This window comes from Tamandua tetradactyla, chromosome 21 (genome assembly GCF_023851605.1).
Source record: "Tamandua tetradactyla isolate mTamTet1 chromosome 21, mTamTet1.pri, whole genome shotgun sequence".
NCBI lineage: Eukaryota > Metazoa > Chordata > Mammalia > Pilosa > Myrmecophagidae > Tamandua > Tamandua tetradactyla.
The window spans coordinates 51737104-51752739 of NC_135347.1; the positions used below are offsets into that span (position 1 = coordinate 51737104).

The 15636-nt window shown below is 41.8% G+C and overlaps 1 long non-coding RNA gene across 1 annotated transcript; it reads right to left on the reverse strand.

The window, feature by feature from the left end:
• Positions 1-242: 242 nt before the first annotated feature.
• LOC143665380 (uncharacterized) lies at positions 243-12676 on the reverse strand. The gene is made up of 3 exons (XR_013166924.1): positions 12550-12676; positions 10227-10301; positions 243-715 (listed from the first exon to the last, which is right to left on the reverse strand). It is a non-coding gene; the product is annotated as an uncharacterized LOC143665380 (long non-coding RNA).
• Between the last annotated feature and the right edge of the window lie 2960 nt (positions 12677-15636).

The window sequence follows — 15636 nt, forward strand, 5'->3', positions numbered from 1 at the left end:
GATAAGTATAAGAGTAGAAAAGCTTGCATTTTCAAAGGTTCACAAAAAGTATAAAAATGAAAAATTAGAGCACTCTGCTTTTATTTTTTTTAACCAAAGAGTAACATGTTTATTTCTTAAAAATACTTCTTTTGGGAGTTGTCACATAAGATGTCCTAATGTAAAAAAATTAATTAAAAAAAAAGCATGGAAAACAGATACAAAATGGTAAGATTTTATTTATAAAGGTTACAGCCCCGGGGTAGCTGGTAGCCATGGGTGGTTAGGAATCACTGGTCATAGCTAACTGCGCTATAGCAAGTCTTACACAAAAACCTGACGATGCTTGCAAGTTTGTCGGAGTGAGGTCCCCAAGCTTGGTGGTAGAGTTCCTAGAGGCACTAGATGGAGGAAGGCAGGATGTCACAGGAACTGTGCTTTGGCTCTTTGGGTGGGTTGGTTTGCTGGGGTTTGTATCACAGCCACCTTTTTATTTTGTTAAGCAGCTACCAAATCCAACCAATACTGAACTGTTCTTTTTTGCAGGTTACTTGGGGCCTTAGGGATCTCCTCCTTCATCATTTGTTTCTCTCTTCCTCTTTTCCCTTTTTCTTCCTGCTCTTAGGCTTCATCTTCATCCTCAGCCTTATTCTCATCCTCTTCATCTTCGTCGACTTCTCCATCAGGTTCAAACCCGCTAGATCACAATGTCTCTCCAATTTATGAGAACCAGTTGCTAAGAATAATTCATTAAAGGGGACCGATTAGTCAGGATATCCTTAACGGGTTGGCTTTGTTCTCTTCCCCCTTAGAGATAATGAGTAAAATAACTCAGAGTTCTCAAAACATCAAATTTTCCAATGAGGACAAAGCGCAGTGCTCATCTCTTCCCTTTGCGCCTGCTCCTCACTTCCCTTCAGTTTACCCCAATCCTTGTGTTCTTTTAATGAAAACCAAAATTGACTCCATAGCCCCAATTAATAAGAGGTAAAGCCAGCTTGGCATATTTGTATTCTGAAAACTGCTCTGTGCAAAATTCATGTTTGAGAAGAGTCTCCCCGAGGCAACAAGCAAACGCAAGCAGTTGCCCACCCCTACCTAGCCAGGACAGCTTTTCCCCTATTTGGGATCCACAAGGCTCATCCTCAGGCAAGTCCCTGGGACAAGGAAGATGAACTGCTTGGGGTGGGTACGAGTAAAACAAAGGGCACCAGGCAAGGCTCGCCTTCCATAGAAGGACCAGGCAGTGCAATGTGAGGGGTTCAGTAAAGGCCAACTCACCCCCAGGTATTTTTCCTACAAGCCAGACATTTACCTCAACTTTCTTTGACATTTGTTCCTATGGATTTAATCCTATGGATGAAATCTCTGTCTTGGAGCAAATGATGACAGCTAAGACTTACTGAATGTTGACCATGTTCTAGGCAGGGAGGCGGGTGCCACTATTATCATCATCTGCCTGCTTCAGATGAGGAAACTGAGGCACAAAGTGTGGAGTAACTTGCCCAATGTCACAAAGCTGGTTAAGTGGTAGAATCACAGTGTGAACCCAGTCTGGCTGGCTCCAAAGTTCACATTTTTTCCATTGTACTGCACTAATTCCAAAAATGAAAACCAGTGCATGGGGAAATCTCCCACCGCGGCTCTGAAAGCCATGTGTTCTCCCTAATTGGGGATCTCAGGCTGGGCAGTTGTTTTGAAGATTATTAATGAAAAACACTTGGAGCCTTGGACTTAGCGCATCTCTCTGTTATCCTCTAACTGGTTTCACGAAGGATTCCTGTTCACACTCTCCTGCTTTCCCCCACCCCCCCCACACACACCCCTGAGGTCTGGCTGTAATGCAATAAGGCAGACAACACAAATCAAACAACTCAGCCCGATTACGTTATCCTATTGTGTAAAGGCAGACCATCTAACTGGCAAGGCTGCTACATCGAGTACTATTAACTTAAAGTTTTAGAAGCCAAATTACAACATAGGATGATAGAAAAACCAGTCTGCTTGTCATTTGAGTTTACTGACACTTTCCTCTTAGGAAAAATATTATCAAAAGCTCCTAAAATCAGTGAGATTGCATAATAATATTAACAACAAAAACAACCATCACACTATCAGAGAAACAGTCCTCCCAGGAAACTATTATGTGTCAGACTAGAATTCTAGATCTGGAAAGTATCTGCTTTATTTTACACTGGACGGCTTGAGGTACAGAAGGGATAAAGGTTAAAATGATTTACCCAAAGTCACATAGTTATGGGAGTGGTTTTTGATCCTAACTGAATGTGAAAATCTCTGTGAGCTTCTAAATATGCTGAGTCAAGACCTCAGGTGGGTGGAATCCAAAGGGCAGCTGGGATTGAGAGCCCTGCCCCGGGACTGCCTCACAGCAGAACCAGTAGCCGAGGGTCCTGGCTCAGAGGACTCCCCCTGCCCCCCTGTACAGTGTTCTCCGCCCCCCACCCTGTACAGTGTGTCCCCACCCCCCATGCCCCCACCCCCGTGGCCTGCTTTTCCTCACTTCCTCCATTATTCCCAGGGTATGTAAAAGAAAAATGTAGAAACATGTCATGTCTGTTTTACAATCATACCCAAAACCTTAAATGACAGTTCCCTACAAATGCAATGTTCCTACCTATATTTAAATTATTCTCTAAATATATGCCAGATACCAAGTTCTGTTTCTGGCACAAAATAGATGCTCAACTGATGTTTGTAAATAGAAGAGTAGAAAGGTAGATGTGGTGGGGGAGGGGGTTACTGAATGAATGAAATACTAGGAATAATTGAGATTTTTCACTTGCCGAGGACCAGAATATTCTGAGGAGAAATATTACTCTCTATAACAGGACAGGATGTGCCAATATTGCTTACAAAACCATCCCACAATCCTGGTCAATGGCACAGATCGAGCTGACATGGAAAGTTTCCTATTATGCTCCCACCCATGAGAATTATAGAAAAACTATAAGAAAAACAAAAATGCTATTTTTGTTGTTATTGTTATCATTATTATCATTAGTTTTTAGCCAAACCCAAAACAAAGCAAGGAAAATGCCCATGTCCTATGCAAGAGGTAGGATCTCAAATACATAAAATCAAGCAGGTACTAAAGGCAAATGACCCATAGAAATACCAGAAACAGATGCTGTCAGAGAAACCAGGGTTTAAGACTCAGAGGAACAGGAGATTAGCCTCAGGTCTACAGGCAATAAGAAGCAGCACTGACCTTGAATAAAGCTATAGCTAGGAAGGGGTGGTTTCTTCCATGAAGAAGGAACTGGAAAACCTCTGCCCACTGGCCTAAGGACCCAGCAGGAAGCTGACCATCGACCCGATGCTGTGGGTGGGAAGAGAGTAGATCCCTCCAGAAATCCAACTTCCCAAATTGTACCATGTGTGGGTGGTGGCCAAAATTTCTCCTACTCATAACCAATGGAAATATAGCCAAAAGAAGACAAAATTATCCACAAATGGACCCAGCAAAGGCAAATGTGACCCAAATGACGCAGATGCCTGCACAATATAGGGTCATGGGACTCTACAGGAAACTATTCCTACTGAAGCTGAGCTCAGAGTAAATTACCTCTAATTCCATGCAGAAGGGAATTAGAGAGTCAACAGATGAAATAGGAAATGTACACCCAATAAACTACAGATAATGTAAAAATATGGAAAGATTTTTAAATGAGTATGTGTAAAATATTCAAAGAGAGAGCAAAAATAAAATGCACAATGTAATATCATGACATTATAAAAAAGAAACATGTAAATTAAGCAAAGCACTACTTTCTGATGATACTATGTGTATTTGAAAAATAGAAGCAACTTAACAGGAAACAATAATGGAACACAGTAAGGTGGACAGAGACAAGATAAACATAGAGAAATCAATAATCTTCCCATGTGAAGTCAATAACCACTTAGAAGATACAATGACAAATAGACCCATTTATAATAGCCATGACAACAAAAATAGATAATACCTAAAAATAAATATAATAACAAGTATTTAAAATGTATATGAATTCGTTTCCTGGTGCTTTCCCATGCAAAAAGAAAAAAAACTGTATGAAGAAAAATTTTAAATGCTACTTAGGGACACAAAAAAACTTGAACAAATGTAAATACAAACCCTGTTTATACAAGGAAAGATATGACATGAAAAAAAGTTGATTTCCCTACGTTAACCTATAAATTTAACTTTTAAAATATAATAGGATTTTTTAAAAATAAGGCAAGCTGACTTATTTCATGTGGAAAAATAAACAAGCAAGAATAGTCAGAAAAGCAAAAGTATTAGTGGAGAACTAACCCTACCAGATATTAAAATATATTAAGCTATAGTAATAAAAAGTGATGTGGTCCTAGGGCACTGATATACAAACAGATCCATGGAACAGCATAGAAAGAACAGTAAATACAAATTCATATGGAATTTATTATGTGATAAAAGGAGAATTTAAAATCATTATGAAGGGTGGTACCACGGTAGCTCAGTGGCAGAAGTCTTACCTACTGTGCCAGAGACACGGGTTCGTTTCCTGGCGCCTGCCCATGCAAAAAAAAAGCCATTACGGAAAAATGAATGATACAATAAATGGTGTTTATAGTGGGTTGTCTGAAATGAAAATTCACCAGATGGCTTAAAAGATTAGAAACTGCAGGGGAACAGATCAGTAAACTTGAAGATAACTATTGAAACAATACAAACTAAAGCAAAGAAAGGGGGAAAAAAGCCTTAAAAAATAAACAAATCCTTAGTGATATGTGGGACGATATGTGTAATTGGAGTCCCAGACAAGAGGAGAAGGGGATTCAGAAATAATATTTCAAGTAAAAATTGCCATTTTTTCCCAAATGTCATGAAAACTATAAACCCACAGATCCAAGAAGCTCAGCAAGACTAAGTATAAACACAAGAGATAAACACAAATCCCATCAAAGAGTGTTATAATCAAATTGCTGAAAAACAGCAATAAATAAAAATCTTTAAAGCAGCCAAAAAACAAAAACAAGACAGAGAGAGATTACATACAGGTGGAACAAAGAAAAAATATATATTGACTTCTTATTAGGAACAATGAAAGCTAAGAGACAATGGAATGATATCTTTAAAGTGCTGGGAGGAAAAAAAAGGAATCCATTATTCTAGAATACACAGCCAGTGAAAATATCCTTCAAAAATAAAGACAAAATGAAACATTTTCAGACAAACAAAAGCTGGGTTATTCATTGCCAGTGGACATACACGAAAAGAAATGAAACAGGATGTTTTTCAAGTTGAAAGAAATGATAGATAAAAATGTGAATCTATACAAAGGGAAAAAGAGAACCAGAGCAAATGTATTGTGGGGTTCACACCATATGCAGAAATAAAATGTATGACAACAATGATATAAATGATGGAAAGGAGAAATAGAAATAATACAGGGGGAAGTAGAATAGTATTATTTGAAGATAGGTTAAAATAAGTTAAAGATGCATATTATAAACTCTACAGTAACCACTATGAAAATAAATTAATAAAAGAAACCCATAGCAAGTAAGTCAATAGGAGAGAGAATATTTAACGACTCAATAAATCCAAAATAAACTAGGAAAAGATGAAAAGAAGGAGCAAAATCAATAGGGACAAACAGAAAACTAATAGTAAGTTATTATATTTAACCCCAATTATATCATTAACTACATTATATATAAATGTTCAAACACTGCAATTAAAAGGTGGAGATTGTCAAACTAGATAAAACATCAAGACCAAACAAGTTTTATCCTCAAAAAAAAAACCACTTTAAATACAAAAACTCAGAGAGGTTAAGGGTAGGGTGGGGAAAAAAAATACTAGGCAGACAATGATCCTAAGAAAAGTGGAGTGGCTGCATTAACATCAGGTCGAGATGGATTTCAAGTCAATGATCATTCTCAAAGATGAAAAGAGATTCCATGATGATAAAATGGTCAGTGTGTGAAGAATACATAGCACCCTACATGTATATATACTCCAAAACAGGGCTTCAAAAATACATAAAGCAAAATCTAACAAAATTTAAAAAAAGAAATGCAAAATTTCAATACTCATTTCCCAGTAATTAATAAAACAACTAGGTAGAAAATCAGTAAAGATACAGAAGACCTGAAACACATCGGACCCAATTAGCATTTATAGAACATCATGTCCCCAGACAGCAGAAATTATACCTTCTCTTCAAGCTCATAAAAATATTTATCAGGATAGACCATTTCTCTGAGGCATAAAATAAATTTAATAAGACTGAAATTATACCTGTTATGTTCTGTGACCACATCAAAATTAAATTAGAAAATCAATTAACAAAAAAGATATCTGGAGAGGCTCCAAATAGCATTAGATGTTATTAGATGGTATTAAACCCTACATTTCGAAATTACCCATGGGTCAAAGAAGAAGCCACAAAGGAAATTAGAAAGTGTTTTGAACAGAATGATCATGAAAATATATCAGAATTTGTGGGATGCTACCAAAATAGCACTTTAAGGGAAATTTAAAGTTTTAAATGCTTACATTTGAAAAGAAAAAAAAGGTCTCTCAAATCAATAATCTAAGCTTCGCTTTTAAGAAGCTAGAAAAAGAAGAGAAAATTAACCCCCAAATAGAAAATAGACTCAATCAAAAAGGAGTAAGCCCATTACAGACTATCATGGAGATTACAATTTAAAACACTGGATGACGTATAAATGGCAACCACCCGAGGACTCTGAAAAGTAAAGAGAAGCAGGAGGGTGGAGAATGGAAAGTCAAAATTTGAAGCAGCAACTTTTGTGGGAGCAGTGTAGGGTAGTAGTAGGTTTCTTATTTTCCTTCTTCCTCTTTGTCTTAGACCTCCAGGGAGGCTCAAGTTTGGGTTCTCATGGAGCCCTCAGTCATGAAGGGAGTCCAGAAGCGTTTATTGTCAGCCAACCCACTTGAAAAGAAATGCTCAAGGAGGTTCTTCAGGCTGGAAGGGAGATGATATCAGAGGGAAACTTGCAACTTAAGGAATGAAGAAGGAGCAACAGAAGCTACAACTATCTGGGTTAGTAAAACCTATTTCTCAACTCTTCAGTTATTTAAAATATGTGCGATAATTCAAAGCAAAAATCAGAACATTATCTAGTGGAGATTTCAATAGATGTCGATGTATTACATTTGACAAGATAACATACAGGAGGGAAGATAAAAGGACCTTTATGATTGTAAGGCTTCTACATTTACTTGAAGTGGCAAAATATTACCTATAAGTAATTTGTTCAGGTATAAATATTGCAATCCCTATAGCAGCCACTAAAATAAAATAAAATGGCTAAATAACAAATAGATAAATCGAAATGGAACAGTAGTGATTCAAATAAAAATTAAGCAAATCATAATAATAAATATTCAAATAATCCAAAAGAAGGTAGGGAATGGAAAACAAGGGAATGAAAAAAACTGAGTGGAAAATAGAATACCAGTAAAATGGCAGACCTAAATCCAGGCATATCAATGAATACATTGCGTATGAATAGTCTAAACACATTAATTAAAAACAGAGATTGTCAGATTAGATACAAAAAACAAGACCCAACTCTCTGCTGTATAAAAGAAACCCACTTAAACAAAAAGACAGAGATAGGTTAAAAATAAAAGGATGGAGTGGCTATATTATTATCAAAGTAGATTTCAGTGTAAAGAACATTTCAGAGATAAAGAGGGACATTTCCTGATAATAAAGGGCTCAATTCACCAGGAAGACATAGCAATCTTAACTATGCATGGACCTAACAAGAGAACTTCAAAATAGGTGAAGCAAAAACTAAACTGAACGAATGGAAAGGAGAAATGGACAAATCCACATTTACAATTAGAGATTTCAATACTCATCTCTCCGGAATCACCAGAACAAGTAGACAGAAAATCAGCAGGGATGTAGAAGAGCTCAACAACACTATTAACCTACTGGAACTCAATGACATTTAATTTATTTTTAAATTTTTGTATGCTGTGTGGCGGGGATCACATTTCATTCATTTTCCATGTGAGTACCCCGTTACTGCAGCACCATTTGTTGAATTTTTTGTTTGTTTGCATATTTTTGGGAGGTGAGGGGGCTAGGAATCAAACCCGGGTCTCCCACATGGCAGGCGAGAATTCTACCACTAAACTACCCTCGTACCCCTGAATGACATTTAACTAGAACACTTCATGTAACAACAGCAGAAGACACAGTCTTTTCAAGTTCCCCTGGAACACTCACCAAAATAGACCATATTCTGGGCCATAAAACAAGACTTGATACATTTAAAATGATTGAAAGCAAATGAAGTCTATTCTCTGACCATAATGGAATGAATCTGGAAATCAATAACAGAAAGATGTTTGAATAATGTTGATATTTTAATTTAGCTTTTGAGTACTTGTGCTTTTTTTTATATATTTTAAACATTTCACAATAAAAATATAAAATGAAAGTTTAAAACAAATGTTTACTAATTTAAACAGAATGAACCTTGGTGAGAATTGAAATAATGATAGCCCTTCCTTATTAATAGATAGTTTATCTAAGACTCTGACAAGTCTAAGAGCTGAGGAAGGTGGAGGGAAAGGGATTAAAGATCCTCTTATAACCTCCCAGAGAGAAAAATTTATAAAACTGAAAAACATGATAGAATTGTAAAAAAATGTAAATTGAAATCCGCAATGTAAATTGTTAAATGTAAGCCGTGATTCTATTTGGTCTACTTTTTGATCAAGGTGGAAATAAATATTTTGGGAACCTTGCTGTCTCTCCAACACCCTCTATTTGTTACTCCTCCTGTCTTGCCCCCTTCTCTCCCACCACCACCTGTTTCCTTACTCAGAACTTCTGGCAGAGATTGGATCAAGAGTCAGCAGTTTAAATGAGCAATGTCGATTCAGCCCGTGGATAGCATCACCTGTTTCTGCTCAAAGTTCCGCCCACCTCCTGCCCTCACCATAGGCCACTTGGGTTGACCTCTTCCTAAACTGAGCAGTGGCCACTCTTTCCAGAATCCGGCAGTGAGTATAACTGGGCTGAGTTCCAGCTATGGGAACTTGGGCAGGCCACCTCCCTGCCTGGCCTTGGTGTCCTCACCTCTGAGATAAACGTAATGCCCAGCTCACAGGCGCATTCAGGATTAAATGCGATAACAGCTACGAAGCTGCTTTGTCAACAGGAAAACACCTACATGATTTATTGCTAAAAGGTCGCAGCCTCAGGACCTTGCTGTGACCCTCACGTGGGGAGTCACCAGGGTCCTCCTTGCAAAGGTGTGACTTGTACCAACGAACCATCCCAACCCAGGTGTTAATAGGAGAGTAGAGATGGCCAGCTGAGTACCAAGACCCACGCTCTCCCTTCTGCGGTGTAGACCTGATGCTGGAAAGTGGCCGACCAGCCACAGACTACATTTTCTAACCATCTTTGCTTCTAAGTGTGACCAAAGGACTAGTCATTCCAATGGGAATAGGAGTCACAGGTTTTAAGAAGCAGGAGCACCTTCTCCGTGGTCTTTTCTCTAGGTGGCTGGTTAGATGTATGTGAAAATAACCAGGCCCACGTAACAGTGGGGCTACAAGCTGGAAGGAGGCTGAGTCCCTAAATCACAGCGCGTCGGGGAGAAAAGGCATCCAGTCACATGAAACAGCTGCTTGGACCACTGCAGGTGTACAAAATAAATATTCACGGTGAGGAGCCATTCTGCAGCTCCGGGTCTAGTGATGAGGCAGGTGGCCCGACGCCGACAAGCAGGCTGTGCAATGGTTCTGGGTTTAATTCCTGGCTCTGCCCTAGGAATTTCCTGCCCTAGACCACAGTACTCGACTCTCTCAACCTCAGTTTTAACACCTGTAAAGTATGGATGATGATACACAGCACGTTTACAACTATATGTGTTCAATAAATAGTGACCATTATTAAAAAACAGGACAGAATTACCAGAACTTTTTTGAGAGTTCCCTCACTCATAGCAGGAAAATTTCTACTTCTGCAGCTTCTCCCCAGGTTACTATGGGTATTTATTACATGCAGATCAAGATCTTTCTTAGGAAAATTTTCAGAGCCTTCGTGTTTTTCCTGGACAGTTTGTGTCTTTGTCTGAACATGGTTAGCTAACTGACACGTCTCCAAGACTAATGGTGCAGGCTTAGCTTGCACGTAGAGAGTTGTAAGTGTGGGCTTAATGAGAGTGAGTGATTTGACCTATAATTGCTTAGAGGTCCAGCTCACCTGCTCTCTCTGTTGCAGTGAAGGAAGCCATCGCCATATAGCTGCAGTTCTGATTGTCACCAGCAGAGGACAGTGCTGCAACAAACACCCGCAACTTTAAAAGTGAGCCAGTATCTTTCAGTTGTGAATAGTTTTTTTTCCCTCCTCCCCATTTTCATTTTCATTTGCTTCCTTTAGAAGAATCACTATGCTATTTCAGGAGGGAAAAAAGTCTGCTTATACTAGGTTGTGCTCCGCTTCTTAGGCTTCCTCAAGGGGTTGTTGGCAAATCCCATTTTATTAACCCACTACCACAGTCACAAACCACACTCCGCTACCTGATGTTGGCTAAGGCAGCCATCAGGGGAAATATTAAGGGAAGAACACGTTTTAAAAGGGCAGCCTGGGAGGGGTGAGGATTGTCCCGGTGATGGTCAGGAGAGGCAGACGAGCTGACTGTAAGAACAGGAGCCCCCACCCTTCCTGTATCTGCTGTGCAGCCACCGCCTCCTCTCGCCCTCCTTTCCTGAGTCACTTTACACCCACCCAGTTTCTGCAACCGATTCCACCATCTTCTCCCACACCATCTCAAAATCTGGGACTCCGTCCTCCGGACCTGAGGGATTCTCCACTGGGTGTGGTGGCTGAGGGGGCATTTCAGAAGCTCCTATGTCAAGTTTTCTGAGAGCATCATGCCTGGGGTCCTGCCCCAGACTTCCCAAAGCAGATGCTGGCGTGGGGAGACAGTGTGAAGATGCTGCCAGGGATGGCTGAGGTTCTGCCCAGCAGCCCCATCGCCATCAGGGGAGCCGTGAACCACTGGGATACTTGGTGAAGACCTACACAAGGCGAATGACAGGGGAATGGAGAAGTGGGGACCCATGGCAGTGGCATTGGCAGGACTCAGTGATTGGTTCTGTTTCTAGGCCCATTTTTTTCCATGGGGAAACCTGAAGTCCACTCACTGCCAACAGGGGATCTTGCTGCTTTACTAGCTAAGGAAACCAAAGCTCTCTGATGGTTCTCCTTCCCTTCTCAGTGTTTCTCTGTGTTCTTGTCCATCCTCTCTTTCTTTCCCGCCAACCCCCAGCCTAGCTGCCTCCACCCATGTCAGAGTTGATCTTCCCGTTTCCTCTGGGACGCTCTTCCCACATTCCCCCTCCTCCACCTACACCTTCAGACTTTCCCTCTCCAGAAACTTACTTCCTCTTTCCCTCCTCCCTGGCACTGTCCTTAAAGCTTCTCTCTTTCTCACTCCCCCAATCAATAACCACCAAGATGCGTTCATTCTCCCTGCCCCAGCAATCCACTCTGTTCCTTCTTCCCGCCCTGTCTCTGTCATTACTTTCCATGACTATCAAAATATCCAGAGAGACTCCTCTAAGCTACTAAGCTGATACTGTCTTACCCACACTTTAAAACGTTCACTGACTGGCAAATACCCTCTGGACAAAGCCCCAACACCTTAGCGTGTCGCCCAAGGTCCTTTCTCAGCTGCCCTTCCCTTCCCCTGCTGTTTTCACTCCAGCACTAGAGAATGTGTGCCCTATGAGCCCCTTAAGGAATGTTTTACTTTGCCTGGCACTTACTTCCCCATTTTGCTTCTTAAAACAAACTCCTATTCATCCTGCAAAACCCAGCTCAGGCACCACTGCATCCCAAAAGCTCTCTATGATATCACTGGATCAATTTCATGGTTTCCTCACAAGTTTTTCACTTACAGTTTGCTCTTCCTTTCCAGGTTTAGAGCTCCTTGATGACAAAGGCTGGGAATTATTCATCTCAGCACTCCCAGGGCCTGGCATAGTGTCTTATTCAATAACCACAGTTGCCTAAACTTGAGTTAGAGCTATTCTCTTCCCTGCCTTTCATTGATAGACTTCTCAAAATACCAAATCCCTGCCTTAGCTGCCTTATTGCTTCAACTTGCCCCCTCATCCATTAAAACCTGCTTTCCTCCCTTATTTTCTGCAGGTCTTTTACAGAAACAAATAACTCAGCTACCATGTCTAAAAGTCTATGGCTATTCACTTCTCATCTTCCTCAGCCTCTCAGGATCATTTGAGGCTATTCATCCTTCTTGAAACTCTTCCCTGGATATTTATTGCTTTCACTGTGCTGCATCCCTTCCCCTTTCTTCTGCGACTAGCACCCCAATTTCCCCCTAAGGAACTGCCCCTCCTCCATTCTCAGTCCATGTGATTTGGATGTTGTTGCCTCCACTCCCAACCCCAGAGAGGGCATTGGCTGGGTTCTAAATATCAGAGCATAATAACCCCTTGGCCCCCGAGATTGGCTTAGAGAAAGGCATGGAAAGGCAGCTGCGTCACAGTAATGCAGAGACCTTCAGAGGAACTGTTAGGAGATGAATCTCTCTTCCTACTGGAGTCGCTGAGACAATAGAGTGGCACTCCCGGCAGCCTTTTTATCACCATGAGGAGAAAGTGCCTGAGCAAACACAGGAAAGTAGAGTGAGGTACAAAGACTGGAAACAAGTCCCAACAACATCTTTGAGACCCTGAATGCAGTTGAGCCTGAATTATCCTGGACTTAGCAGTTATGAGTCGATATATTTCCCTTTGTATTAAACCAGTTTGAATTGAGTTTTCTAGCATTTAAAAACCAAAAAGAATCCTGACTAATTATGATTATAACCTACAGCACCTCAGGATCTCAAATCTCCGCCTACATTTTCTTTCTCCTTCAGTGACTTCTTGTTGTCCTAACTCACGCATGTAATCCTGGTACTAATAATAGAAATGTTCACTTGCACAGTGCTTCATAGCGTACAACCCACCTGTCCAGAGCCCTCGCCAGCTTTTACCCACTCTTCCTTAGGCCTGATTTCTATGTAATGAACCAAATTCTTACCTACAAATCCCAGCTTCTCCATAAACCCAGCCCCACATTTCAAGCACCTTGCTATTTTCCAGTAGATACCCCCATTAATACCTCTAACTTAGCTAAAATCTAACTCTTCCTGCCCAATTTCTCCTTCCCCAAATCCAGCCCTCTTTCTGATTATTCTACTCCTGGTCAGTGAATAAACAATTTTCCAGTTGCTCTAGTCTGAAACCCTGGAGGTATCCTTCATGATTCCTTCTCCCTTGCTCCTCTGTCCCCTATCCCCTACACCTCCCTCTCCCAACACCCCCTCCACACATCGCAGCTGCCAAGTCTTTTTTAGTCTATCTCCAAAATGCCTTCCCTTCTGTTCCCCTGTTCTCATTCCTACCACCGTTTGTCCTGATTCAGGGCTTTGACCTCCCCTGTCAAGGTTCTATACTATTACAGGGACCCAGCCACTCCCTGCTTCACAGCCAGGGGTGTTTCTACAGGATGGTGGGCGGGGCGGGCTGGGGTGGGCCGAGGTGGGGCAGGGTGGGCGGGGCGGGGTGGGGTGGGCTGGAGAGGGGCTGGGCTGGGCGGGGCTGGGCGGGCTGGGGCGGGGCAGGGTAGGCTGGGCGGGGTGGGGCTGGGCGGGCTGGAGAGGGGCTGGGTGGGGCGGGGCTGGGCGAGCTGGGGCAGGGCAGGGTAGACTGGGCGGGGCAGGCGGGGGCGGGGCGGGGCAGGCTTGCATGGGTGGGTCTTGAAACCAGAACAATAGAGGCAAAGTGAGAACAGTTGTCTGGAAAGAAGGAGACCCGGGAGGGTCCACGGAGCCGTCTTCAAGTACCCGCAGGGCTGTCCGTGGGGTGCAGACCTCTGCAGCGCAGCTGAGGAAGACAGAACCAGGGCCACTGGTCAAGAGTACAGAGATAGATTTTGGCTTAGAAATAGGAAGACCTTTACAAATACGGACTGCAAATGTACAGAATATATGATATATCTGTATGGTGGAAATACTGGGGAATTTTACTTGAATTTTTTTCCTTCGTTTTCTACTATGAATCTTTGTTATGTTGGGTTCACAGCAGTGCCTGGTTTGGACTGGAGTGGATTTCAGTCGTTTGGTTGCAAACATTATTGCTCCCTCCTCGGGTCTTTGGGGAGACATCCAGGCTTGACCAAAGCCAGACCTAGTTCCTGGACACCCCCGTCTTGTGAGCCCCTCAATTATCTTTCTTTGCTTCAGCGAGGCTGTCAGTTTTCTGTCTCTGACAACCGACAGAGTCCTGGTTGAGAGTGACTGAGAGGGGCTTCGTTCTTGGTTGCCAGGGCTGACTGGCGATGGAACAACTGGAGATTGCTAAGAAAGTTCCTTACGATCAGTGGTTAGGCTGCCTTGAGGGAGAGTGGAAGCGACCTCCCCAGATGTCCTGGGTTCATCTATGAAGGCTTCTCCCCTTTTTGGAACAGAATCTTTCCCTCCTTCCCCCGAGCTCCCTTCCCTTAGGCACATCCCACATTCTCCCCTGCATCAGAGCCTCTGCTGCCATTTCCTGTCTCCCTGATGAAATCATGACCTCTTTGAGGGAATGTGAAGGTTCTGACTTTTTCATTTTAGCTCAATTCACGTTCATGGGCAGGAAGGGAGAGAAAGAGAAGGAAAAAAAGGAAAGGGAAAGGAAGGCCATCAATCACCTTGCTTTCATGGTGTTTTAAGCACTTACTTGTGAAACTCCAGTCTTTTAATGGAATTCCTGATTCATAATCCTTTCATATTGTGTTCGCTATATTTTAAAATCCAAAATGCTCCTCTATGTTTCTTTGGAGGTTGATTTTTAAAATAAAATTCATGTGCAACAGTGCGATTTAGCCAAGTTGGCTTGCATTGGAAGGTTTCATTCTAAACTCCAGTTCTACCCTCTCTTGGGTTAGTTTTCTTGCTTTCCTCTATTTTATGGTGATTTTGTTAGTTTCCTTAGTAAACCTGCTCAGACCTTCAGGTACTTGAATCCTAAAGGTGAATCAGGGGCTAATTGCAGAGGACCCTTCCACAAGGATTTAGACACGTGATACTATTGTGTTATCTTACTTCTCTAAGGAAAACTAGATGAGATAATCCTTCCTAGCAAGTTACAGAAGCAAATAGTCTAAGATAAGGCTTCTGTGTTTTTCTTATCAAATCTAGACATCTTCCACTGTCCATTGTCTGGAAGGATTTTCTGTCTAGACATTGCTTAAGCCCTCAGAATGGGCTGAGTGTAGATGTGGCGGGCTCTGCTGGCCTAGATTCCCTCCTAGGGCCTCTGCACTAATACGTATTTAAAATAGTCTTCACTGCCTCAAGTAGATGAGATTTCTAAAGGAAACTAGACCCGCTGTCCACACAAACAGGCACTCACATTTAAATATTTATTGAGAATTCATTGTGTAACGGCACTCTACACTCTATTAAACTCTGAGAGAGAAGATGGCAAAAAGTAGGACACTCTCCTTGCTCCTTAGGGGTTTATAATCCAATTAGAGAGGCAGGACACACACACACACACACACACACACACACACACACACACACACAACCTTGCATTTGGCAGGGGGACCTGCA